General features: G+C 39.5%; 1 protein-coding gene and 1 pseudogene across 7 annotated transcripts in view; one reads left to right on the top strand and one right to left on the bottom strand.

The window, feature by feature from the left end:
* Positions 1–27876, top strand: part of CREB5 (cAMP responsive element binding protein 5) — a 408270-nt gene that overhangs the window by 340490 nt on the left and 39904 nt on the right. The window lies entirely within an intron of this gene.
* LOC103008899 (60S ribosomal protein L10-like) lies at positions 26554–27207 on the bottom strand (annotated as a pseudogene).

Raw genomic sequence — 27876 nt, 5'->3', positions numbered from 1 at the left:
ATACGTACAAATATTTGCTCAGTGCATATTTGGATCGTCTTAGAACATTTGATTCCAGTGGGTTAAAAGAAAGTCTGAGCCATAATTTATTTGTTTTCTATTTTCATAGTATGTTTTTCCACTTTTAAAAACTCTTCGCAAATATTACTGATTTCTAAAGCTGTTATCTTCCTGTGAGAAATAAAATCCCTCACCATAGATTAACTATTACATTTTAAAACTCAGGTCAGTTTTACATGTTGTAAAAATAAAAGGATTTCTTTTATTCTCTTCCTTAGTGTCTAGATATAAATGTTGGTGGTAATTTCTGTTTCTCTTGTTGTGACGAATTTATTTCTGAGGATGACAAGATTTAGAAGGGTCACTTACACTCTGTTGATGTCACATAAATCATCTTTAGTCACTTCCATGTCTTATCGGACCAAACAATTTTGCCTTCACATGGTCTTTCGTAGATATATACATAATGAAGTTTATAGTCAAATTCTCTGCTTATATAGCCATGAAATATCTAAACATTGGTCATCAAAATGGTGACAAAGATGAGCTGATGATCTCACTGTTATTTATGCGAGTGATATTTTTATTATTTTGAATTATGAAATATTTGATAGCAGACTTTATTACAAATTAACCTTTGAATATTTCACCTATTTTTGTCACTTGTGTCATGGTAGAAACCGTAAAAAGTGGGGGCAATGGTAGACATATTTACATTGCCCATAGTCTGGTCTGATTTTCTGCAGCGCAATCTGAGTTTTGGTAAAGGGCAGTAACACAAGAGTCTGTATTTCCTAGATGTTTTACCCTTGTACAAATCTAGCACTTTAAAATGTAAAAATATTCATTCAAGATTCTTTACAAACTTTTCATTCAAAGAACCATGATTGCATTTTAGATTGCAATTAAATATTTAATTGTTGTTCCTTCCTTTGGCATTCTCTTAGTAGAGAAAATGCCACAAAATCACATTTGCCTTACCCATATCTTTGCATATACATCTATTTTTAATCTTTCTTGTGGAACCATGACTTAAGTGGACAAGAAAGGAGAAAAAAAGAAAGAAAAAACCCCACAAAAACAACTGAAAAAAGAGAATCAGCACGAGCGATAAAAAGAGAGAAAAATATTGGTCAAGACATGAATGGCTGAAGAGGAGGAATCTCTTCTTTGCCTGTTGGTATTTACAGCAGAAAATCTGTTTCTCATTCATTGCACCGGATCTCAAACCCAGCAATATTTATGATAGGCACTTACTAACGTGTCATTAGAGAGTAAATGGAGTAACAGGTAGAGCGTGTTTCCAAATGTGGTCACCACCCTGCTTCAGGCCCCCTCTCTCTACCCAGTTGGTGGCTGATTGCTGCAGCTAATGCCTACGAGCAGGTCAGTTTGGGAATTAACCCCAAGTCATCATTGACTCTAATGTCAGAAGTTTACTTTGGGTGGTACAACAGGAAAAAGCAAGACCTTTAAAATCAGACGAACATGAGTTTAACAGCTTGGACAACTGACTTAGACTTGGAGCTACAGTTTTCCAGAGAGTAAACTAGCAGACCTAATACACATCAAATAAAAAAATAAATGAGATAATATTTGTATATTCCTTAGCATCTGCCTAGTGCATAAGAAGAACTCATTAAATATTGTTTACTGGTTTAGCCACTATGTTTATTTTCTCTATGTTATACAGCATCTCTTTAAAGTTACTTAAAAATCATTTGGTTAAATAAGTGAGAAATAAAACCCTTTCTAGTGAAAAGAAGGAAAAGTGGCACTTCATGTCCCAGGATTTTTGTTAAATTCTCCACTTGGTTCTTGGTAAGGGATTGAAACAGACTTCTTGGACCCTTCGAAATTGCTGTCTAGCTTCCTCTGGAAAGTGCAGGAGAAGGTGAATTGGTTAGAGTATAGCAAACACTTGAGAATCTAGGAGTGAGAATGTCAAGTTTTCAGCTGTAAGATTGAAGACGGTCCATCATCTGTGGCTGTTTGTTGAGATGGAGACCTGGGAATGGGTTTCATGAGTAACTAAGCCTTAAATAACAATTAGGAGGACCCTCCCTCAGGCTCCAGGTCAGCCAGACTTGGTAAACCTTCTAGACTTTTTGGTCCCCTCACCTACTAGTCTCCACTGGAAAGTGTAGGGACAACCATGCCTCCTTAGCAAGGTTTCATTTACAAGATAACTCTTGGGGTCAGGGAGATATCATGCTTTGAACCTCTATAAATATGAATCATGTACAAGTCATTTGTACACCAATTTAAACACCGAGCCCAAACATTATTTCTATCCTGATGACTAGTTGTGCTTCTTTTGTGTGTTTCTTTTAACAAAGAGTAATACACGCTTGGTTTTAAACTGCATGCCAGGAGAAAAATTCTGGAAGGGGAATCGCTCTGGACCCTATGTTTTGTCTTCACATCATGATGTAATTTTTTAAAAATCAAAATGACTTCCTTCAAGATTTATGTACCCAAGTAACTTAGCCCATTTTTAAATTCTTTCTGCCCCCCTCTGTGTATGATTTTTTTATTTCTTTTCATTGTGACTGTGTATACCAGACTCAGCTATAGGCAGTATGTCACTGACAAGTCAGAAAGCATATCTAAGAGAGAGAGAGAAAGAGAGACGGAGTAGACATTCTGAGATGGGTTATCCAGGCTCTCTTGCTTTGCTCTATTCACAACATTGTTTTCTTTGGTTGAGCGTTGCTCTGTCCTTTCAGGAATCTTCCTATTAGTAAATATCTTAACAAACCTGGGTTCATTTTGAAGTTGGCAGGAGTTCTGATTAGAGATGTTGCAAAATAACCATTCAGCCCAACGTGGCCCTGAAGACTCAGAGTTTCCAAGATGAATCAGGACAGACATGGCATAAACTGATGAACATTTTTAACCTTTAACCTGGGGGTGGGAAGAGAAGAGGCACACTGTGAATTGACAAACACCCTTTCTACCACCCTCAATTTTATTTCTGTGGCTTTTTCCATGTGGCAATTTCTTTCAAGATTATTAAGTTGCAAAGCATCTGTATCTATCCAGCCGCTGCTTCAAAGTTCCCAACTAGGGACAGAAACAGCCCATTTTGCCTAAAGCCTCTTCAACCTAAAGCCATTTCCTATAGAGCCATCCATTCCTGAGCCATCTAAAATTCAATTCCTGTGTAAGGGATTTTGCATTTATTCAGGTGGGCCGCAGATACATAAAAGTTTAATTTCGTTGCAAAAAGAAAAAATTAAAATGTGAAGAAAGGTACTTTAGAAAAACTATCCAAATGTCCTTAAAGTATTTGAAAGTTGGTCAGTTGAAAAAGATTCCCATCAGGATAGAAAACAGTACTATCATTTATGAAATCTTTGGATTTTGCATGTATTAGATTCATTTGGTTAAAAATGCAGAATTCAATCTGAGTTGGATGTATCGTGAGAGAGGGGAGTGAAGGCAGGGAGGGGGAGTCTGAGAGGGCAGGTTCCAGAGTGTGGAGGGGGGCATGAAATACCCATGGTGGAGGCAGGGACACTTCTTCCCTTTCCTTGGAAAAGATAGTGAAGAAAAAGACTCTTGTGGGAGGTGAGAGGGTATGGAGATGGAGAAGTTTGAAAGAGGTGACCAATGGCAATTGGAGGCTCTTATATCCCATGCACTAGTCTTATGAATGTAGAAGAGTGGTCAAGTTCTTGGTGGGGAAGTTTCACCTCATCCAAATGGGTAGAGAATCTGAAAACCATGCTGTATGAAGAAGGGGTGGAAGGCTCCCAATCCCTAATCTGAGATGTGATAATTATCTTCATATATTTGAAAATCTGCAGTGTGGGAGAGGAGTTAGAGTTTCAGAAAGACAGATATTACCTCAGGGTGGAATAAGTTGCTTCGTAGTCAGTGAGCTTTTCCTTTCTGGGTTAGAGGATAAAATGGCAGCTCTCTGAGGATACTGTGTATGTGTTTGGGGGAAAGGGATGCCTGCATGGAGTCTCTTCTAGTCCTAGTTCTTTATGAATAAGTTAAAGTTTTAAGTACTCACTTCTGGACAGATATCAAGAGAGTCCTACAAACACAGAAATTTGGTCAGGAGCTCCAATCTAGTCCCGCCATTTATGACACCACATAGAGAAATTCCTCCCACCCAAATAAGTTAATCATGTTGGCCATCTTCCCAGAAGGAGAGAGTGTCAACCAGTTGATAAGATCTGAGTTGAGCAGCTTCCACTGAGGATAACCTTCAGTCAGTCTCACCCTTCTTCTTCGCAGGCAGCCTCCTGGGCAAGGCAAGAACTTTCTCACTCTTCAAGACTATTCAGAAGACCCTGTCCTATAACGAGTGAGCATAGACCTCTAGCCATGAATGCTTGGGTGTAAATTCAGTCCTTTGATACTCTAAAGAGGACTGAATGATGAAACATTAATATGCAGAGAGTTGGGGAGGTTTAAAAAAGGGGCATTTATCTTCATTCCTTAAATTACTCAATTTATTTAAAACAAAACAATTCATCCATTTCTCCCTCCCCCCTCCACCTGTGGCAAACCACCAATCCTTTATCTGTATCTCTGAGCTTGATTTATTTTGTTTTGTTTTGTTGGTTTTGTTTTTTTAGATTCCACATATAAGAGAGATCATACAGTATTTGTCTTTCTCTGTCTGACTTATTTCACTTAACATAATTCTCTCAAGGTCCATTCCTGTTGTTACAAATGGCAAGATTTCATTCTTTTTTATGGCTAAATAATATTTCATTGTGTATATATACACCACAATTTCTTTATCCATTCATCTATTGATGGACACTTAGGTTGTCTCCATATCTTGGTTATTGTAAATAATGCTGTAATGAATGTGGGGGTGTGTATATCTTTCTGAGTTAGTGTCATTTTCTTTGAATAAATACTCAGAAGTGGAGTAGCTGAGTCATATGGTAGTTCTATTTTTAATTTTTTGAGAAACCTCCATACTGTTCTCCACAGTAGCTGCACCAATTTACAGTCCCAACAGTGCACAAGGGTTCCCTTCTCTCTACATCCTCGCCAACACTTGTTATTTCTAGTCTTTTTGATAATAGCCATTCTGACAGGTGTGAGGTAGTATCTCATCGTGGTTTTGACTTTCATTTCCCTGCTGATTAGTGATGTTGAGCGTCTTTTCATGTACCAGTTGGCCATCTGTATGTCTTCTTTGGAAAAATGTCTATTCAGACCTTCTGCCACTTTTTTAATCCAATTGTTTGGTTTTGTACTGTTGAGTTGTGTGAGCTTTTTAAAAAATATATTTTGGATATTAGCCCCTTATCAGATATATGATTTGCAAATATTTTCTTCCATTAAGTTGCCTTTTCATTTTGTTGATGTTTCCTTTGTTGTGCAGAATCTTTATAGTTTGATGTATTCCCACATATTTATTTTTGCTTTCACTGCTTTTGCTTTTGGTGTCAAATTCAAAAAATCATCTTCAGGACCTATGTGAAGGAGCTTACTGCCTGTGTTTTCTTCTAGGAGTTTTATGGTTTCAGGTCTTATTCAAGTCTTTAATCCGAGTTGATTTTTGTGCATGGTGTAAGATAGTAGTCCAGTTTCATTCTATTGCATGTGGCTATCCAGTTTTCCCAACACCATATATTGAAGAGACTGTCCTTTACCCACTATATATCTTGGATTCTTTGTCATAAGTTAATTGACCAGATATGTGTGGGTTTATTTCTGGGCCCTTTATTCTGTTTCACTGAACCATGTATCTGTTTTTATGCCAATATCACACTGTTTTAATTACTATAGCTTTGTAATATAGTTTGAAACCAGGGCGTGTGATGACTCCAGCTTTGTCATTCTTTCTCAAGATTGCTTTGGCTATTTGGGATCTTTTATGGTTCCATACAAAGTTTATGGTTGTTTGTTCTATTTCTGTGAAAAATGACATTGGAATTTTGATAGCAATTGCATTGAATCTGTATATGGTTTTGGGTACTATGGACATTCTAACAATATTAATTCTTCCAATCCCTGAGTACAGAATATCTTTTTTTTTTTTTTTTCTTTTTCTTTTACTTAGATAAACTAGTCCTCTTTTGACCAGGCCTGCAGCTGTAATCTCATTCAGTGGGTGCCTTGTTTATGAACCTCCCATTTATGTAAATGACATGTCCTGGAGCCTCTAAGCATATGTCCCACTGCAGCTATGACATAGTTAACTGTACATTCAAGTGGGTGCAATTAGGCTTCAAAGTTAACACCTTATTAAGGAGGACTCAGAGGAGGCTCCTTTGATACCTGACTGAAATGTAATTTCTTGGACCCCCATGGGGACAATCAGAGTAAGACCATGGTCAAAATGAGGTAAACCATCATTTGGAATTCAGGAAGGTGGAATCCAGGAAGGTGGGATCAGATTTAAAAGGTGAATAGGATCATTGGAACATCCTTCCAACTTTAAAATCATTACAACAAAAGAGAAGGGCTATTGCCACTGGAGAATTTAGGCCACTTATTAGCAGTAGGCCTTGTAGCTCAATACAACTATGTCCTGAGTGACCTACTGCTGGCCAGTGACAGACATGGAACCCAAGTTCAGACTGGAGCAGGCCCCACAACAACTTCTCCCAACAGCCCCATTCTTGCCTCTGATGGAAAATTTTGTATAGGAGGTAAGAGTTGTGAAAAATGAGCCATGAGGAAGGGGAGGCAGTGGAGGGAAGGGGAGAGAAGAGGTTTCAGGCAAATCTCCATCTATTGTCCTGCCTGCGAGAGCAGAGCTGTGGCCACTTTGAGGCAGAAGCTTGTTGCCAGCTTTCTTAGGTCTCTGCACAAGTCTAGTGTACTGGAGCACCTGCTTCTAATTGCTACTAAGCTTAGTCCCCCCACCAAAGTTGGGAGTAGGGAAGGAGAAACACAACAAAACACAGAGCTTTTATACATTCCCTGCAGTCTTGCCCAAGAACATCTTCAGTAGCCAACCTTCCTGAATAAAGTATGGGAAGAAGAAAAGAATTTTTATTGGCTATGCAGGGATACATTTTAGAGTTTTCATCATGATTCATTTTTTTTCATTCATTACTCCACTTACTATTTGGTTTTCATAACCAGAAAAAAATAACTAAGAAAAAGGAGAGGAAACCCACTTACAGTAAAGACAGTCACATCAGTGATGATACAATGAGTTGATAATCTACTGACGGTTTTTGCCAGTGAACAAAATGTGGGTGAGCCTTCAATTTTGAGTCGCAACGTTGCTGGTGCTTTTTTCTTTCTTTTACTAATGGGGGAGTTCTCTCATATGTTAAAAAAAATTATGCAATAGTAGCAGAGCCAAAAAGAAGAGCTTTGTCACCAATTAGTTTCAGTCTTTGACTAAATCACCCTACATCTCTATGCCTCAATTTCTTTCTTTGTTCTGTGAGAGAGTCTGGATGAACTGAACTCTAAGGCCCTGTGGTTCTGTAAGCAGAAAGAAAAAATGCTCTTCCTTTAGGGGAGGAATCCAAGGCTTGAAATTCCATGGTCACAATTCCAAGGATTTTTCAAGGGAATGTTTAGTCAGTTAATGTTGCCTTGTCATGGTTGCCATCTTAGAATAGGGGGATTCTACTCAAGTGAGCCTGGGCAAGTTCCTTCTCCTGTTAGGGCCCCCCTTCATCTTCGATAGGAAGATATCGAACTCCATCGCAGAGAGTTGTGTGAATGCATGAAATGATTCTTATCAGGCTCCTGGCACATGTTAGAAGCAGGACATCCTTCTCACATCATGCTCTTTCTGTGTGGGCATTTCATCTATAGCTCTACCCCTTCCAGAAACTTCCAAGTGTATTTTTAAGTGGCAAGTGCTTAAAACAAAAAAGCATCTATATTGAGGCCCAGACCTGGCACTTTATAATGTTTAAAGCGTCGGCTGCCAATTTGCCATGTCTGTAACATCTGATTTATAGTTCCCCGTGGGTGGGTGGGTGGGTGGGTGAGTGGGAGCTTGGGGGCCAGTCTCTCAGGAGAAGACATTTTTCATGCTTATAATTTTTTTCTTTGGTCATTTCCAGAAGGGTTGAGTGACTGTGCTCCGTGGAGTCAGAGTATTCCAGGCCTCTGCATGGCTGATGTGTGAGCCTGTGTTTTCCCCAGGCAGTACATTTCTCAGGAGGGGCAGGTCACCTCTTTCTTCGTGGCTGGTAGAAACTAGACAGCAAAGGGCAGTTCTCATTTATGAAACTCGCCCACTTTCTTGGGCAGCCACCTACCTTGGCTGCCCAGCCTAGGCTTTAAGGGGCATGGAGTGGTTTCACATAAAAAAGTAGTTCCACTTCCTCAGACAGCAGACGCTGGTGGGGTTTCCTGAATTTGGCAGAATCTCTCTTTACAGAGACCCCACTTCAGGCTGCCAGAAACTAAGACCTGTGGGCTCAGGATTAGAAAATGCTCAGGTTAATGGCCAAAAAGTGTTGTAGAAAATGCTCAGGTTAATGGCCAAAAAGTGTTGGAAGCTGGTGCAAAAGAGCAACGAGGGCAGCAGTGTGACCTGGGCAGGCTGAAGGGGGCAATTGCTTAGAGCAAAACTGAATTGGAAGCAGGGTGTCCATGAGGGCCCTGGGGAATGTGAAGCCAAACCCACCAACAGAGGCTGTGAGACAGGATCCCCTGAACCCTGACTTCCCAGGAGCAACAGAAAGTAAAGAGAGGTGGGGGCCAGTGTGTCCACCACAAACTCACCCCCTACATGAAACTACTGATTCATCCAGCCAAATACTTGAGAAAGGAGTAAGAATTGTTATGAACAGAGGAAACACAGGAAGGTAAATTCTCTTTTAGAGACCTTTCCGAACTACATATAGTAAAATTCTCAATTATAGTTTCCATAGAGCAAAGCAGTAACACCTTTTGTGGAACATGATCACTCATTTTTTTGATATATTAACTGAGAGCCAGAGAGACTGAAAGACTTGTCCAAGCTCACTCAGGTTTAAGACAAGAGAGCTCAGCTTTCCTAAGCAAGTCCTCCTTCTAAGAGTCACTGCCTGGAAGTATGGAAAGCATTTGGATTTGAAAGTGAGCCTTGTGATCTGGGTCTCGTCCACCATTTTGCTAGTCCCTGATCACAGGCAGCTTTCTTAACCTCACTGATCTCAAAATGGACCACATAACTATCAAATGTATAAGCAGTTGTAAGGATTAAATGAGTTATTACAAGGCAATGCTTTAGAGAGCTTTAGAAATTGTTACTACTATTTTCAAGCATGTAAATTTCTCCTTTAAGCCCTCATCTAGCATTTCTTTTTCAGTGCTTTATTAATACTTTCTTAAATAGCTTGGTTTCCAAAAAGGAATCATCTTAAGATTGGTTGTGTTAGATTCTACCTACCTCTACTGTCATGCTTTCATGCAGAGCAAAAAAAAAAAAAAAAAAAAAGTTAAGACCTAATTTCAAGTGTTACAGCCTAATTTAATTTAATATATAATTTACACTTACCCTTAATTAGGAAAATACAATAACCAAAAAGAGCCCAGGGAAGTAGTTTTTTGCTCTAAAGCTTAAGCAAAAATACCTAAAGGTGGTGCCCAGCTAGATAGCTATTCTTACAAATTATTCTTCTAAAAGGTTTTGAACAACTGAAGCTGTTCCAGATAGCTGGTAAATTGAAGCAGAGGTGGGCAAACTGTTTCTGAAAAGGGCCAGATAATCAATACTTCGGCTTCGTGGGCCATATGGTGTCTGTAACTTCCCAGGTCTACCATTATATCTCAAAAGCAGCCATACACAATACATGAATGAATGGGCATAGCTATGTTCCAATAAAACTTTATTTACAAAATCAGACAGCTAGCAGATTTGGCCCAAGGGCAGTAGTTTGCCAAGCCCTATCTTTAAGAAACCCATATCTTTCCCTGGATTTCCCTGTTGAGAGTGGTTTTCATTGACACCCCTGTCCCCTGAGCTCACACAATTTCACCTAGTATGGCTCCATCCCAGTGAGTGGCTTGAGGGACTTAGGGAACACTTAAATTCAGAGCTAATTTTTAATGAGCAAAGTCAGCCTGTAAGAGCCTGAGTCACTTAATCTTTTCCTAGCATCTTTCATTTCATTTCCCATGCCAGGGCTTTACAATATAGGGGTGGATGGAGAGTTGTTTTCCAACATGAAGATTTAAGCTGGAATATTGCCCAGGTCATTTCTCTCATATTTCCCTCTACTTTAGAGGTTGTTCATTAACTGATAGACTTAGAGGGGAGAGTTTTATGCTCTTGACCACTGAGGAATTCTTTCATCTTTCTTTTTTTAATTGAAAGGTCTCCAGTATGAGGGGTTTTTTTGTTTTGTTTTGTTTTCATTTCCATTTCATAGTTGCTGTCAAGACTTGGAGAGTTTTCTGTTTTCTACCAATAAGTTGCTTTCATACTTTCAGAATTTTAGCTGATAGATAAAACCAAAGGCTTCTGCAGGTAGTAGTTGAGACTGAGCTGAGATAATCAATAACTTGAGTTTTGTCCCCCCCCCCCCCCTTTTTTTTCCGGCATTCATTTTGTCAGGGCCATGTCACTTTACTCACTCAGGCTTTCATTTCCTGGACTATGAAAGTATTTTCAGAGGCCAGATATCATTCACGAAGTTGTCTCTGGGTCCTTTTAAAAGGCAACCTCTTCCTCGGCTTCTTTTCAAAGACCTGGCGTGTTCTTTCCAGAATTCTACATTTACAGTATGGACATTTGTTATTCTGAGACTTACTCTTGCCATAAGGTATTACATAATTATTTTCCCTTTAGGTATAATTACTGAATTGCCAACCCTGAGACTCTGTTTTGCGTTATTTCACACGTATTTTCGAGTTTTGATTTAGGTCTCTGCGTGGTTTGCCGTAAATCAGCAGAGTGGGGGTGGGTAGTGAAAGGACATCAAAACACAGCCCCACTGCTATAGAATGTTACTCAAGTGACACTCCATAATTCAAATCCTGCAAACCATGGGGTAGCCAAAGCAGGGCACTGCGACATCATGAGCTGTTTTTGTTAATAGAGATGAAATTATGGGTGTAACTAGCTGGCAGTCCTCAAACAGACTTCAACAAACTGTTTACTCAGCTGTCCTCAGGCAACAACTTAATACTTGTGGATAAAATTATTCTCCCACCATCTCCCAAGTGGTATATTCCAGGGATCCCAATTTGTTCTCACTAATAAAAAGAAAGAACAAGTTTGTAATTCTACAAACACTTTGAGATTCTGGTTAGGTTTTGTTTTTAACGTGTTCATAAAAATCGCCTTGTCCTTTTGTGTTCTGCGGTTCAAAAATCTATAAGAAACTGGAGATCTAAAACGCTTGTGTGGCTTAAAGAAACCTTGTGGTCCCTAACACCAAAACCTTGTGATTTTTTTCTTTGCTTGCACTATTCCCTTCATCCTCAGTGCCTTCCCTTCCTCTCTCCTCTCACACATCCTTTTTGGTCCAGCTCAGGCTGCTCCTCCTAGAAGTCTTCCCTTATCCCCTAGCTTCATCCACTTGAAATTGACCTATGAATTTTCTCTGATCCAGTTTTTTAAAAATTTCATGCATTGTTTTAAGATATACAAGACTATACAACAAATAACACAATAATCACCAATTTTCCCACCACCCATAGGGTAGAAGGCCCCTGAGTACTAGAAGAACCACTATCTGATTTTGATATTTATCATTCCCATGGATATCCTCCTATAATTACATATTTTACATATTTTATATAATATATAATACATTTATATATGATATATAATTCTATGTTCTACATAAAATATTAACAGATATTTGATATTAACAGATATATATAGTATAAATAATATAATATTTTAGTACATTTTAAGCTTTATATAAATGTTTTTATGCTGTGTGTATTCTTCTAAAACTTGCCTATTAGGAAGGGGGGGCTCACATTTAGGTTTATCAGACTTATCATGTTGATTCTCATAGTTCAGTCATTTCTGTTCCTATAAGGTATTTCATCATCAAAAGTTATCACTCTTGTTGGTGCGCATTTAAGGTGTTTTCACCTGAGCCCATAAATTTTTTTAAATCACTATTATGACACTACTATTGTATCTTAAGATTATTTACCTATATATTTTTTTACCCTCTATGAGATTAAAGGTTTCTTGAGGGCAGAGACCACTTTTTGTTCATCTTTATATTTGCTGCAATGCCTACTACCGTCCCATGAACCCAATCGGTGATCCATGTGTGTTTGTTGTTTTGAATCAAATCCCTACAAGAGAGCCAGGAGGCATCACTTTTTTACAAATGAGGAAACTGACATCATGTCACTGTCCTGTGAGCTTAGAAGTTAGATCCCCTGGTTCCCTTGGCTAGGAAGTTAAGCAGTGCTGTCTTAAAAACCATTTTCATTTACTAGAGAAGATCAGAATTGCTTTTAATCTCTATATTTCTATCAAAATATATTCATAAGGCTCTGAAGTTTTTAGTCCAGAACTTGAAACTTCTTTGAAAAAATTTAAAATCACATTAGCTCTGCTTTTCATATGGAGGAAATGTATCTCATAATAAAATGTGATTGAATTAAAAACAATTTTTTAATGGAGATATAATTCATATACCATAAAATTTACCTGTTAAAAATATACAATTCCGTGGTTTTTAGTATATATACAGAGTTGTGCATCAATACTATCTAATTTTAGAACATTTTCATCACCCCAAAAAGAAATTTCTTATCCTTCTTCTCCCATCTCCAGCCCTTGGAAACCACTAATCTACTTCTTGCCTCTAAAGATTTGCCTGTTTTGGATGTCTCATATCAATGGAATCATACAGTGTGTGGCCTTTTGTGACTGGCTTCTTTCACCTAGTATAATATAACGTGTTTTTAAGGTTCATCCATGAACCTTTTCAAGGTTGTAACATGTATCAGCACTTCATTCCTTTTTATTGTCAAATGATATTCCATTATATGGCTATACCACATTTTATTCATCCATTCATTAACTGATGGATATTTGGCTTGTTTCTATTTTTTGGCTATTATGAATAATGCTGCTTTGAACCTTCATGTACAAGTTTTTGTGTAGACGTATGTTTTCAGTTCTCTTGGGTATATACCTATGAGTAGAATTGCTGGGTCATACAGTAACTCTATGTTTAATTTTTTGAAGAGCTGCCAAACTGTTTTCCAAAGCATCTGTACCATTTTACATAGTACAATAGATACTTATAAGGAACTCAACACTCCAAAGACATTCCTAGCTTAATTCTTATCATTGAATGTTCTGAATTTTAAAACAATGTCTGAACTCACTGTATTATTCCCCGATGTCACTACACTTGTATTTCTCTAACTTAATTTTCTCATTCTTACCCTTATAGTTGTGAATGAAACAATCTCATTTCAGGTTGCATTTATATATTAACCTCAATTTGGCCTAGTTTCACTGTAGTGAAAAGTCATTGTAGTGCTTTCCCTCCCAAGTTTGTTTTATCTAGCAAACAAATGGCTCTGGTACAAAAAGATTAGCAGAAAAATACCCACCCTGGTTTTAAAATATTGATCTTTTCATGTAACTGCATTACAGTAGCAATGTAGGTGATTCATATTTGAATGAAAAGAAGAAAATAAGACAGTGGAAAGTGTGAAGTCCTGCAATCATCACCGCAAAACAATCAGAACAAGAACAAATTAATCTGCTGTCCAGATGTTTGCCCATCAAAAGTTCTGGGACTTGTGACTCATCTCTGTTTTGGAGGCTTTTTTTAATTGCACAAATATAAGCCTTCACACTGTTTCTTTTAAACTTTTTGATGCTTGGTGAATTTTTTAAATTGAATTTATTTTTTTCTGATTGAAAGATATGTGTTAATGCCAGAAACAATTTTTAGGAAATGTAGGAAAAAAGAAAAATAAGTAAAAGTAAGTAACCTATAACCCAATTACTCAGAAATGACTACTCTCAACAGAGTATTTTCTTTCAGTCTTTTGTCTATGCATAAATAGTCTTTGAAAACATCGTTTCTCTGGTTGAACGACATGTCTTCATATGAATGTACCATGATTTATGGGACCATCCCCCTGATGAAGAACCGTTTATTGATCTTTTCTGTATTGTTTGTTGATGTTTCCATGCTGAATTGTGAATACCTTTAATTCATTTTCACATTATGGTGGGAAAGATGACCCAGGCATACAGAACTTACCTACTCTTTCCATGGAAAAAATAGGAAACAAGAAAACTTCATAAGAAAATACTGAGAACTTGTAGGTACTAGAAAAACATCTTCATGTAAACAGTTTTCCAGTTGTACTTTATAATTTAATGTGCAATTAATTTAAAAAGTTGCCTAATACTTAGGTCTAATAGTGACAAGGCAATAGGTTTTAACTTAAAAGCAGAGGAGTATGGTAACTGTGCATAGAAAGAGGCCAAATAACACTTTAAGGACTTTTGGTACATTAAAGATGTAGGGATAGGAAATTACCCCTCCCCTTCCTTTTAAGATTTGGTTATCAGTTATCATTAGAACTGATTATTGTTATAAATCTGTGATTCTCGATCATGTTGGAGATATAGCATTAGTAAAATTTAATAAAAGTCTTCATGCTTTCCTTCATGAAATCCATTTACAGATACAGGGACTATTTCCATGGGCATATAAGTAATAAGGAGTATGAGTATGAAATGAATTCAAATTACATTTATCATTATCATTTTTGGAAACTCCTTAAGGAAATGGAAAATGTCCTAGTATGCTGCCAAAAACAACAAAAAAATGACTGGGAGTAGAGAATAAAGATCATTTTTATAATTAATTCATATGATCCAGAGTAATAAATATCACTTGGGTAATTAAACAAGACTGAAAAAGAAGGTTAACAAAATAAACTTATTTCAAAATGCTGACTACTTTTTCCCTTCATTTCTTCCCCATGAGTCAGATATATCAAATATATCTTGACTTTATGTTAGGATTTAATAGCATATTTTTACAGATTTTAAAACTCCTCTCATTCATTCCAAACTGAGGAAGCCAATCATTTTTACCGTTGTTGTGAAATACCAGCCATGCCAAGACAGATTTCTTCCTTCTCAATGCATTTGCAATCTTATAAAGAGCTTCTGGTGACTCAGAAAATCCCATGCATCAATTTTCCAAATTGGATTTTATGTGATTAAAAATAAATTTAAATCAAACAGAGACTTTGGTGTGCTTCTGAGAATTCCCATGTCAGGAGTTGGCAAGTGTCAACCATGTGTAGGTGTATGTGTGCTCACTAATACTGTATGAGCCTTTAGGACCTTATTTGAAAAGTGCTTTCCTGGAAGAAGAGTAAAGCATACCGTTTTGGAACGCAGCCTGCCGTATCCAGCTCTGCTTCAGAGGAAAAGAAAGGGGGGTGGGTAGACACAAAAAAACTCCACCGTTTAAAAATCAAAGAAACGGGCTCACCAGATGTGTTATCCTGGGATATTTATTACCTGAAATTAGTATCTGCCTAACCCTTCTTAGGTGAGGGAGAAAGGAGAAGGATGAGTATTCTTATAGCACAAATAATGCATTTTTCTAAATTATGCTGACTCCCTCATCCAGGCCTGCTTACCGTGACTGTCATCAGTTGGTGGCCGTGACTAGGTTTTTCTGTTTATAGATGAAATTGACCAAAGGCATAACCTGCTTTTGGTTAGTGAAAGAGAAGGGTAAACCTACATAGGTAGTCAACATCTGGGGTCCCTTGAAGTAAATAACGAGTGTTGGCAATGAATAGAGGAAGAAAAGGGCGCTTCTTCCAAGAAGGTCATACGGTTGGTTATCTAGATAAGGTCTCTAAGCCTTGCTAGAAACTTGGAATTTGTGCTCCTCAGACTGTCCTGTAATACCCAGCTGAAAACCGCCTGGCTGTGACTCACCTTCCTGTCACGCCAGATGCTGTCCAGTTCTCTGACGCTCATTTTCTGTCCCTTCCACTAATCTGACACTTAAGACTGTCAGGATTTGGTATGTATACTTTTTATTCTTCCAACTAGACAGTAAGTTTCTTGAGGGTAGGAGCCAGGTCTTCTGCTTCTCTCCATTTCCTGCTGTCTTTCCCACACTGTCCAGCCTGTTGGATTGGTTTCTGTGTCTCAGGCAAGGAAACTGCAGTCTGCAGTGTAATGCTTCTGCCTTTCTACTTGGGAGATGAAGAAGCTGAATGTCAACTGAACTGTCCAGACAATCCCCCCATGAAGTGGCTATGCTCTACACCACACAAAACACAACTTTCCCATTCTAAATGGAGGAAATAGCCTTTAACTGAGTAATAGAAAAGGCATTCCACAATTCAAGGCATGATTAATACTGTATTAAAATTATTCAAAATCAAACCTGTGTAGAGCACCTGTACTTTGGTTCTTAGTGGTTCTTTCCACTGTTGTTCTTTGAAATATATTGAAGCAGATCCCCAACATACAAGACAATGTTTTTTTCTTTCAGCAGTCAGTAGCTACAGCCTACTTTTTCCCCTTTGCCCTGTAGTTTACATTTGTGATGGCAGAGTGGGAACATATATCCAAACTGTCTTAGCCAAAATAGGGCTAGATTCTGAATACATATTAAATTGGAACTTGAGGAATCGATTTATGTTATTTCTGTAACATTGAACTCTGAGGGGAGAAATATTCATTCCTGCCAATGCATCGCCAAACATTTTACATCCTAAAGGAGGGGTGGATTTGCTGTGTTATAGTGTAGGAAAGGCCACGATGTAGCTGAGTTGACCTTCCTAGGGGCAGGTGCCTTAGCGGGGACAGTAATGAATGAAGCCATTTGGAGAGATCAGTGCCCTTTGATTATCCTGCATTCAGCAAAGCAGATGGGATACCCATCCTCTAGGGAAAGTATGAAGAGAAATCCTGAAAAATCCCTAAACTGCCTGATTCATATTGAAATTATGCCTTACTTGCACAAAGCCGTTAAATAGGCTGTGATGGGAAAAAGAATTTCTAAAATGTTGGTATGTGGTCTTAACGAATCTACACGAGTGGAACTATCTGGCAGTGTTTCCATTTCCAAAGGAATTGGGCTTGAAATGTAAAATTTGTCTTTAGTCATAAGAACCTTCTGCAAGCAAACTCCAGAAGTCAATCTGAGAAATACCTTTGTGAAAGGTCAAGCAGTGCTCAGGGTAAGTCATCCGCAGCCTTTCCTACCCAACCTGAGAAGCCAGCCCTTTAGCGCTAAGGTGGCTTCCACACAATATAAAGATATTTCCCTCAATTTTAGGGTATTTCTCTCACCTATATAAAAGTGTAACTTAATCATTTGAAATAAATTGAGAGGTCAGACAAGATAGTTACAAAGAGTAGCTATGAATTCTTCCATGAAATTTCCTGTCAATCAAGTAGTTTATTGTTTTATACAATAATTTTTTTTCTACAAATAGTGTATCTAGTGCTTAGACTGTGCCGAGGCAGAGGGTTTGGGCTTTTCTACAATTTAAAAAATTGAAAATGAACTTTAGGAACTGAACTTTTACTAGAGATGTTGCTGAACCCGAAAATACGTTAGACTTCAACAGCGTGAAATTTTAAGTTGAGCAATTTTTCCCATACATGAACAAACTTCTCAACCAAAAATAGATGAGTATGCATACTCGTATGTCTGTCTGTTGTTTTGGTGAAAATACAGTAGGAATGTTTTTGACCCAAGACTGCTGAAGAAATTTTTAGAAAGGTTTACATAGCATCTTTTCAGATATCAAAAGCTAAGGTAATGCTAGGATGCTTGTTACGGTGACCTTGCCATCTCCAGATACAAGTGTCACACAAAATTTGTAGAGGCTCATGTTGATACACCATCAGCAGCAGAAACTGAGAACAGCATGCTTAACTGGAAAACTTGAACATGTATGAAAAATAAGAGAACATCCAAAGTAGGTAAAATATATCAGTTTTTTTAATTGAAGTATAGTTGATTTACAGTGTTGTGTTAATTTCTGCTGTACAGCACAGTGATTCAGTTATACATACATATACATTCTTTTTTTTATATTCTTTTCCATTATGGTTTATCATAGGATATTGAATATAGTTCTCTGTGCTACACAGTAGGACCTTGATGCTTAAAAATATATCAGTTTTAAAATTAATTATTTTAAGTTAAACTGAAAATGAAAAGAAGAAATGAAAGAAACCCTGGTACCTCGTCACATAAACTTCCCATTTTTGAAAGTAGAAACTCTCAACCAGTAACAACTGAGGAGGCAAAAGATGTTAATAGGAAGATGGGATTTAATTCCACTTGATTTTATCCAACTCAGTAGACATTTTGGGGAAGGGAGTATTGGAAGGTAAGTGTTGAAAATATCAAGAAGAGTTCACATTAAGGATTTGGCATTTCTTGGGGCATTTTATTTTATTTTATTTTTTTGTTTAGGTTTTTTTTTTTTTTTAATTTTTATTTATTTATTTATTTTTGGCTGTGTTGGGTCTTCATTTCTGTGCGAGGGCTTTCTCTAGTTGTGGCAAGGGGGGGCCACTCTTCATCGCGGTGCCTGGACCTCTCACTGTCGCGGCCTCTCTTGTTGCGGAGCACAGGCTCCAGACGCGCAGGCTCAGTAATTGTGGCTCACGGGCCCAGCTGCTCTGTGGCATGTGGGATCTTCCCAGACCAGGGCTCGAACCCGTGTCCCCTGCATTGGCAGGCAGATTCTCAACCACTGCGCCACCAGGGAAGCCCTAGGTTTGTTTTTATTGATTTAAAAACTGTATGTTTTAGTCAAAAACCTTGGAATATTTATTTGTTTATTTAATTTACTTTTTACTGAAGTATAGGTGAATTACAATGTTATGTTAATTTCTGCTGGACAGCAAAGTGACTCAGTTATACATATATATACATTTTTTTTATATTGTTTTCCCTTATGGTTTATCACAGGATATTGAATATAGTTCCCTGTGCTATACAGTAGGACCTTGTTGTTTATCCATTCTATACATACCAGTTTGCATCTGCTAATCCCAAATTCCCACTCCTACCCTCTTCCACCCCTCTCCCCCTTGGCAACCACCAGTCTATTCTCTATGTCCCTGATTTTTGTTTCTGTTTCATAGATAGGTTCATTTGTGTCATATTTTAAATTCCACATACAAATGATATCATATGGCATTTGTCTTTCTCTTTCTGACTTACTTCCCTTAGTATGATAATCTCTAGTTGCATCCATGTTGCTGCAAATGGCATTATTTCATTCTTTTTTATGGCTGAGTAGTATTCCATTGTGTATATGTACCACATCTTCTTTATCCATTCATCTGTTGATGGACATTCAGGTTGTTTCCATGTCTTGGCTATCATGAATAGTGCTGCTATGAACGTAGGGGTGCATGTGTTTTTTTTGAATTATAGTTTTGTCTGGATATATGCCCAGGACTGGGCTTGCTGGTTCATATGGTAACTCTCTATTTTTAGTTTTCTGAGGAACCTCCATACTGTTTTCCACAGTGGCTGCACCAACTTACATTCCCACCAGCAGTGTAGGAGGGTTCCCTTTTCTCCACACTCTCTCCAGCATTTGTTATTTGTAGACTTTTTAATGATGGGCATTTTAGAAGTGAGCAAGTTGTCGAGGGAGAAATAAGGTTCAATGAGCCAGAGACTGAGTTAGCCAGTGGTGAGGGGAGGGGACACCATAGGCTCTTGCACAGGCTGTATGGAGCGGAGGAGACACCGGAGTGACAGTGACACTGCTATGAGGTCTTGCACACACATCCACCTGGGCACCTGAGGTTTTGTTTTACTTGGCACTTCTTGCATGAGAGAAGGAAGGAAGGAAGAAAGGGAGGGAGAAAAAAAAAAGAAAAGGATGATTTGACATTTCCAGAAGTTAGGGGAAAACCCTTGCCCCTAACCCTTGCATATGACCAATGAAGAGGTTCTAAGTCTTAGCATGAGACAGAGAAGCTAGCATAATAGATCTCCAGAATACTAACCCTCAGGGGAATCCTTAGGTGTCTCCCTCATCTCATGCTTAAGCCCAGCCCTGAAATATAAGCTCACAGATCACATTTCCCCTTAATATGCAATGTCCCCCCTAAAGGCTGACTTGGTCTTATCACTGGCACCATCTTCATGTCACATTTACTGCTTGATTAACTGGCTGATGAACCAGAATTATTTATCCCATTCTTATATTATGGTTCCTCTCCCCTATTTTTTATCCAAAATATCACTTGTTCCAAATTACATGTGAAAATAAGTAGACTTATATATTGGTCCCAAAGTCATCTTCCTCCAAGTTCATAAAACACTTTATTTGTAAGGCTAATGAGGGAAATCATTATTTTCTGAATAAAAACAAAAACAAATGTATACCATATAACCATTTGTTATGATTAGGTTATTTTGAAATAAAACAAGAAAATTGTAGACATCTCTTCCTTTTTCCTCCTTCTTTTCTACTTGCCACCAACAGGATCAGCAGAAAATGTACCCTCTGGGTCACCAAGTAGACATTTGGCTTAGACTGGCCAAGAACAGGGTCAAGAGTGTGGACAGCTGCGATGAAATGAGGGGGGCATTTAGGGACACCTGGTTTCAGAGCCTTGAGGGAAACCTTGGGTGAATCAATTAAAATCTCTGCCTTAGCTGGCTCATGGTTAAATGGGCACAAATCTTATCCACCACACGAGGATCCAATATAACCAGTAACTCTAGTGTAAGCACCACAAACAGAGCTTGGCACAAAGCAGCAGTTAATAAACCTTGCTTGGGTTTTCTTTAATAAGCCACTTCCTGAATGAATGATTCCTCTGAACCTGGGCAATGCTGGTCTGGACAAACTGCTGATACACTGGCAGCCTTAGGTGTAAATATCCACCAAGGAATGAGAAAACAACAAAAGCAACCACCCAAATGAGTACGGGAAGGACGCCATATTATCTCTGAACATGGCCCCTGAATGGGTGATAAACACTAATGACTGTCATCACTCAGATGACTTTGTCCTGTTCTGAGCATCTTCCCACCCTCATATTTCATTACAATTGATGGGTTTTCTTGTGCACATGAAGCATTCAGGGTAAACACAGCTAGTGCGACACTCCAAGTCTTGCAGGGGTAAGAATGCGTGTCTCCACTTGCCTGCAGGGCCTGCAGGGCCTGCAAAAGACAGCTTGACACGGGCATCCTTTGGCCTTCTCACCGCCCCTGCTAACCCAGCCCTGATAAATAAGCCAGCTAATTGAATTAATAAACAACTCTTTCTTTTTTTTTTTTTTTAAACAGCCAGCTGGCGTGCAATCAAAATGTGTGATAAATTATCTGTCACTGCTTTAACCACAGCGGGAGGGGAGTGGAAAAATTAAGCCACTTCAACCCTTTCTCGCTGCTCCCAGTCTTCCTGCTCTGTTCGCTCAGCTATAGGATTCCCCCCCCCCCCCCCCCCCCCGCCTTGGTGTTCTCACTTTGGCTGAGGTCCAGGACCAAGTCGCTATGGGTGGAGAAACGTATTTGGCTGCCCTTGATGATGGATCCTTAAGCCCAGGCATTGTGGGGGGAGGCAAAAATGCCGAGCCAGCCTGTGGGAAAGCGAGATTTGTCTGCTGCCCTGGCAGGGAAGGTTCGGTTATGAGCCTGTGGTTTGAGCCCACAAGATTCTCGTTAAGGGAGGGGAGTGTGATGTGGTTCACAAGCAAAGTATTGTGATGTCTGCTTTTTCTTGCCCACCTCTAATGTCAAACAGCTTTGGGGACTTTCTGGAATGAGTGCGAAGGGCTCGCCAGAGTCTTCGGGAATATAAGTGGCGACCACTTTTCACCCATTTTTGCACCTTAGCAGTTTTCTTCGGTATCTCCTTCCACTCTCTTTTCTTTGTATCCTAAGACCTGATTTCAAGTCACTACTGTTAAAGGTATTGATGTTTAGAAGCTGGTCTTCAGGATTAAAGATTCTGTACAATTTAAGGGGACTTTTCTGTATTCATTTTTTGGCTGATCCCCAGTGCAGTTTCTCAAAGTCAAAAAAATAAACAGTCCCCTTCAGGCTAAATCCATGTGGAGCCATCATTAGGCTTTTCTGTGTCGTCTCATTTTGTCGGGGGTGGAGACCTCCTGGGGTTCACCCGAGTTGGGAAGCATCTGGATTGTATATTCACTTTAACACCGTAATTCTCTTAGAGGTGCTTTCATTTTAGGATGTTGCCTTGTGTAATAATATACAAGTCATCCGCAGGGAACGATCTGGAACTGGCAACAGATGTAGACTGGGTGAATGCAGGGGTTCTTGATCTGTTTGATTCATGGGCTTCCAAACACTTACACTTCCAAGGAACTTTTCCCAGAGGATATGTGCTTTATTGTCTATATAGAGCAAAACCTTAATCCACTACCCTTAAATGGGGCTGCGTGAAGCCAGGATAAAGTGATGGCTTTTTTTTTTTCATCCTTCAGGAAAACAAAGCTTTTTGGGTAAACTTCATGTAATTGCTAAAGTCAGACCTTGATTATTATCAGGCAAAAAATGGGCAAAAATTTGATTATATTCTTATACTAGAATGTTTACTACAGGTCTTTTTCCTGCTTTCATTGGTATTTTCATCCCTGGCTGTGCTAGGCTTCTCTGCAGATCCAACAGCTTCTTATTGGGGATGGGGGTGGGGTGGTGGAAAGGAGAATTAAAGTAATTCTGAACCGACAATGTGAAGTATTGTGCTTCGGAAACTCCAGGACATTCACACCTCTGTGGAACAGTAACTGGCTGCCCTGAAGAATGCACTTGAACTCCATGGGACAGAATCCAAAAATTCCAACAAGGATCCTATTTAAAGGGCCATAGGAAAATCTCTGGGCAGACTTATGCATTATTTCTGGGACCTGGTCATGTGCCATTGTACCTTCCCCCTCCCCTTTCCCCCTTCTTCATCCTATACACACGTGCACACAGACACACACACCCACATACACTGACCCCATGTTTTGTTCCATTTCCTTGGTCATGAGGCAGATTCCGATGGTGTTGAGAGAGAGATGGTGATAGTTCCAAGAAGGATATTAGTGATCTTGTCAAAAGGCTGAAGGAGGAGACAGCCAACTTGCATGAAGCTTGGTGACATGCTTCGTGAAGGATTTTACATGCCTTGTCCCCAACGCTTTCAAAGAAAACATGAGACAGAAAGTTCAAGCTTCCATTTTGCTATGACATACTCTGTTTTTATTTTACGGAAGATCTGAGAGGAGAAAAGAAGTAAGGGGAAGTTATGCAGATTTCCATATTTCCAGGCTCCCCTCTTAAAATTCTTTATAGATGGAAGGTAGGGTGTGGGTGGGAAGGAAGTCCTCCTCCCCACCCTTATTGACTAAATAAAGGTAGACTCTATCTACTAAAAAGGTTTATGAGAATGTTTATTGGAATCTCTGGATTTTGGTTAATTATTTGAAAGTAGAAGTATTAAATTCACTGTTGAATTCAGAGCCCACTATGATTAGTTTTCTGCAGACAAATAGGGTATATACCTCTTCTCCCACTACATAGGCCCAATTCCATGTGCAAACCTAAGAAGTTACTGAGAAGAGAATGTCAGGGCTGAAACTTTACATACTTTCCTTTAAGGACCTTTACGGGGTTGGAATTATTTGAAAGATAACAGAATACAATGCAATAACCATTTTAGGAGCCAGAGGGAGAAAACTGGGAGAAGTGCCCCAGCTGCCACTGGGAAAGGAGAGTATGGTTAGGCCCTTACTGACACTCCCCGATAGGTCTTGGGATCTGCCCTTGCCTCCTAGTTTGGCAGATCCTACCAGGAGCACCCGCCTCCAGCTGAGGAGATGCAGATGCCTGCCAGTTTAACAAACTCTACTCCGAGCTTCCCCCCAAGCACAGTGGCTGACACTGTCGCTCTGACTCCTGACAAGAAGTAGCCCAGCCTCAGAACACATTGCCTCAGTGCCACAGAAAATACACAGCACATGGGCTGTTAGCATTTTCAGATGTCATCTCTGTTTCTTATTTAACTTCAAGATGCAGCTGAGTTCCAGATTAGTCTCCAGGATAGCAGAGGAAGAAGCTTGAACTGGCAGTCAGGAGGCATGGGATGTAATTCACCTTCAACCTTGAACTTGTCATGAGACCACGATAGCCTTTTAATCTTGCTGAGCCTCCGTTTTTTTTAATCTGTGAAAGATATCTTGAAATATAAATAAAATGTAATCTGTGTTTTGCTCCAGGTGGGCCCCCAAACTCTTCCAGTTATTATAGCCTATGGTTATAGAAAATAATTCTCAGTGTTGTTTATGATCACTGCCATTTGTGAGACAGAGTGAGTTCATGAATTTCATTAAGGACAGAAAGGAAATGTCACACGGAAGATACTTTGTTGTTAAGTTGGATTTTGATATCAGCCCATTTTAATACCCACATCACAATGGTCTTGTGGAGTCTCCTTCAAAGTAATAAAATAAATAACTGATTGGTAAATGGCATTGACTCCTGGTTTAGTTAACCTGGCAGTCAGATTAAGGCAGGGTTTCTCGATCTCGGCATTACTGACATTTTGGGCTAGAGAATTCTTTGTTGTGAGGGACTGTCCCATGCATTATTAAATGTTCAGCAGTATCTCTAGGCTGTACCCACTAGATGCCAGTAGCACCTCCCCTCCAAGTTGTGACAATCAAAAATGTCTCCAGATATTGCCAAGTGTCCCCCAGGGGGCAAAATCACCCTCGGTTGAGAACCACTGGATTGAGTCGTGACTAAAAGTCCCCAATTTAGGTCAGGTTTAACTACATATATTTGATATGCTGCAATCTGAAAATGCTAGTTAGCCCCAGAACACCAGCAGTATCTATTAGGTTCAGGTTAGAACAATCTAACCTTGATCGGAAATAGCACTAGAAATAACCCATTTAATCTACAATGTCCCAGGACCTCAGAATAATGGAATCTACTAGAATTCAATCTTTTTGGAAATGGGCAGAATTGTCTTTGTCTTTGTATAATATATCTTACTGTGCACAGAAGAAATGCTCATTAAATGTATGTTGAAAGAATGAACAACTTCCCCCAAAACACCAGGGGAGCACAGAAGGAAGAGCTGCCACGCACAGCCAGTCATTCTGGGTGATCTTTATTCTACAGGAGAAAATGAAGCACGTGTTGGCCAGTTGGAAGGGAAGAAAGAATCTTTGGGAGGGAGGCTGCCATTACCCTAGCTGAAATGGAGCCAGGTTAAAACTCTCTTCTGATTTAAAAAAAAAAATGTCATGGAACATTTCATGACCAGCTACAGTGCATCAGAGCCCAAGCTATATGTACGTCACCCATGCTCCCCAAGAGCATGTAAGAGTGAAAGATTCAGTTACTTTAAGTCTTCTGTATTCCTAAATTGGCATATAATTTAGTGGCGTGGGATGTGGAAATCTCATATGTGCATCTGACATGTTAATCTCCCTAAAATGGTGGCCTCACTGTTTTTCCTAATACACTTCAAGAGAATGACCTTAAATTGCATTTGAAATGTCTCACTCAGTTGTCCTGACAACTTTCTTTTCTCAGAATAAACAGAATCCACCTGTATCTCTCACCAGAGACACGAGTACTGTATTGAGTTTGTTTTCATGTTTGATGTTTTATAGGTATTCTTTGAACCAACCTTCAAATTCAGAACAATATTAAATCTAAATTCACGAATCATCAGGTCTGATTCATGAGATTTGTAGATTTTGGCTGATGTTATTTTGTAACAATTAAGTTCTGAAATGATCAAAATTGACTTAATATGAGAAGCTTTGCCTCTTACCTGGGTAATTATTGTCATTTAGAAGGAAATCAACCAGGCTGGTGATCTTCCAGCCCCATCTCCACACTTCACTGTGGGTGTCTGTTTTAAAATTTGAATGGCAAGTGCTTTGGGGAAACATCACCTAATTAGCCCTGGGTGAGAAATTCTCTTCTGTCATGTCCTTTTGATAATATACTTAACTGACAACTGATGTTACCGAGATCTGAATTTTATCTGAGATCAAAACTAAGCAAAGAGCAGGAGAGAGTGCTTTCGGAGGGCTTACCATCTCTGCACACGAAGAGTGTGCAAAATTAGGATTCAGAAAGAAGTGTAACTGTTATTTCAGAAGGTAGATTAATATAGTACTAAGTACCAGTGTGCTCAGCATGAATCTTGAATACACACTCCAAAGTCCCTGATTTTTATCCTGTGATACACACTCTATCTTTAAGTGAAAAATGGAGACTAGTTTAAAAATTTTAAACCTGGGGTGATAAAAGAAAGACTTAGAAGAATGAGTACATGCTTCTTTCCATTCATTTTCCCTGTCTATATCTCCCCAGTCTTCCGAGAACACCAAGGGAGGCAGTACTGTGTAGCCAGATTGAGTAACTTAGATGTATTTTTTCTTGTTGGAATCTGATTTAAAGATTCCCCACCCTCACCCCTGGGAAAATAGTTGGGGTTGGTTGCAAAAGAGTATAATATTTACTTCTTTGTTTGTTTACAAATTGAGTTTTTAGTACATATCCCTCCTACTTCCAGCAAGGATTTTTTTTTTTTTTTTTGACAAGAAAGTAGGATTTATTGGTGGGCATGAGTAAGGAGGGGACAGCAACAAGGCTTTCATTAGTGCAGGGCCCGCCGTTTGTCCAGAGGGCCACGATTAGGGATGTATTTGACCCCACAGCCATCCGGGATAAGCCACTTTTCTGCCACCATGTTTTCAAATTCGTCGGAGTTAAACTTAGTAAATCCCCACTTCTTGGATATGTGGATCTTCTGGCGGCCAGGGAACTTGAACTTGGCCCTGCGGAGGGCCTCAATCACATGCTCCTTGTTCTGCAGCTTGGTGCGGATGGACATTATAACTTGGCCCATGTGGACCCTGGCCACTGTGCTCTGGGGCTTTCCAAAGGCACCACGGCCTATCAGCTCCAGCACAGGACAACATCTTGTTGATGCAGATGACATGGAAGAGGTGGAGCTGCACTCAGATGTGAAAACCATCTTTGCCACAGCTTTTCACCATGTACTTGTTGGCACAAATACAGGGAGCCTCCAGGGCTTCAGAGGAGAGCTGCTCATACTCATCCGACACACCATGTGGCCACAGAGTGGGAACTCATCCACCTTTGCCTTCTTCCGCCCCAGGTCAAAGATGCGGATCTTAGCATCAGGGACACCTCGGCAGAAGCGAGACTTTGGGTACGGCTTGTTCTTACAATACCGGTAACAGCGAGCGGGGCGGCGGCCCATGGTGACACCAGGATCTTCAATGGCGCGCCGAAGGGAAAGAGGCGCTTCCACGCCTGCACATGCCTTATATAGGCAGTCTGTCTTCACGCGTAGGAACCATGGAGTCCGGGCGAGGGCTGTTAGACGCCCTCAGCTAGAATTTTACCTGAGATCAAAACTAAGCAAAGGGCAGTGGACTGGAGAGAGTCCTTTTGGAGGGCTTATCTCTCTGCACACATGAAGAGTGTGCAGAATTAAGTCCACTCTTGCAGGAGCAGTAGTCTGTGAATGCAGATGGCCCTTCCGCTGGTCAGCTGGGCTTCCCCCACGTGAAGTCGGCAGCCTCCAATATGCTCTTCAAAGCATGATGCCATTCTGAAAGTCAGGCTGGATGCTGGGTGGAATGTGTCACAGAAACGGAAGAACAACTCCCCGTTGCTAGAGCTGCCATCACTATTTCCACTGGGCTTAGCAGTGACACGTTTGGTTAACCATTTTGTTAGCCTCCGGTTAACCACGCATGCTTTGAAAACCTTACAGAAGTGGGAAGATGTCTATATATAATATTATTCATATAAAAAACAACTCCACAAGATACAGTTCTTTCCTTAGTTGCCACACCAAATCCAGACTCTCTATAACTGGCATTTGGTGAAAGGAAGAAATCACTTGATAAACACCCTTTGGTGATTAATTTATCTGGAAACTAGGGTG

The sequence above is a fragment of the Balaenoptera acutorostrata genome, chromosome 7 (assembly GCF_949987535.1).
Source record: "Balaenoptera acutorostrata chromosome 7, mBalAcu1.1, whole genome shotgun sequence".
NCBI classification, from domain to species: domain Eukaryota; kingdom Metazoa; phylum Chordata; class Mammalia; order Artiodactyla; family Balaenopteridae; genus Balaenoptera; species Balaenoptera acutorostrata.
Note: the sequence above shows the minus strand (reverse complement) of the source record. Positions and strands in the feature narration are given on the sequence as shown.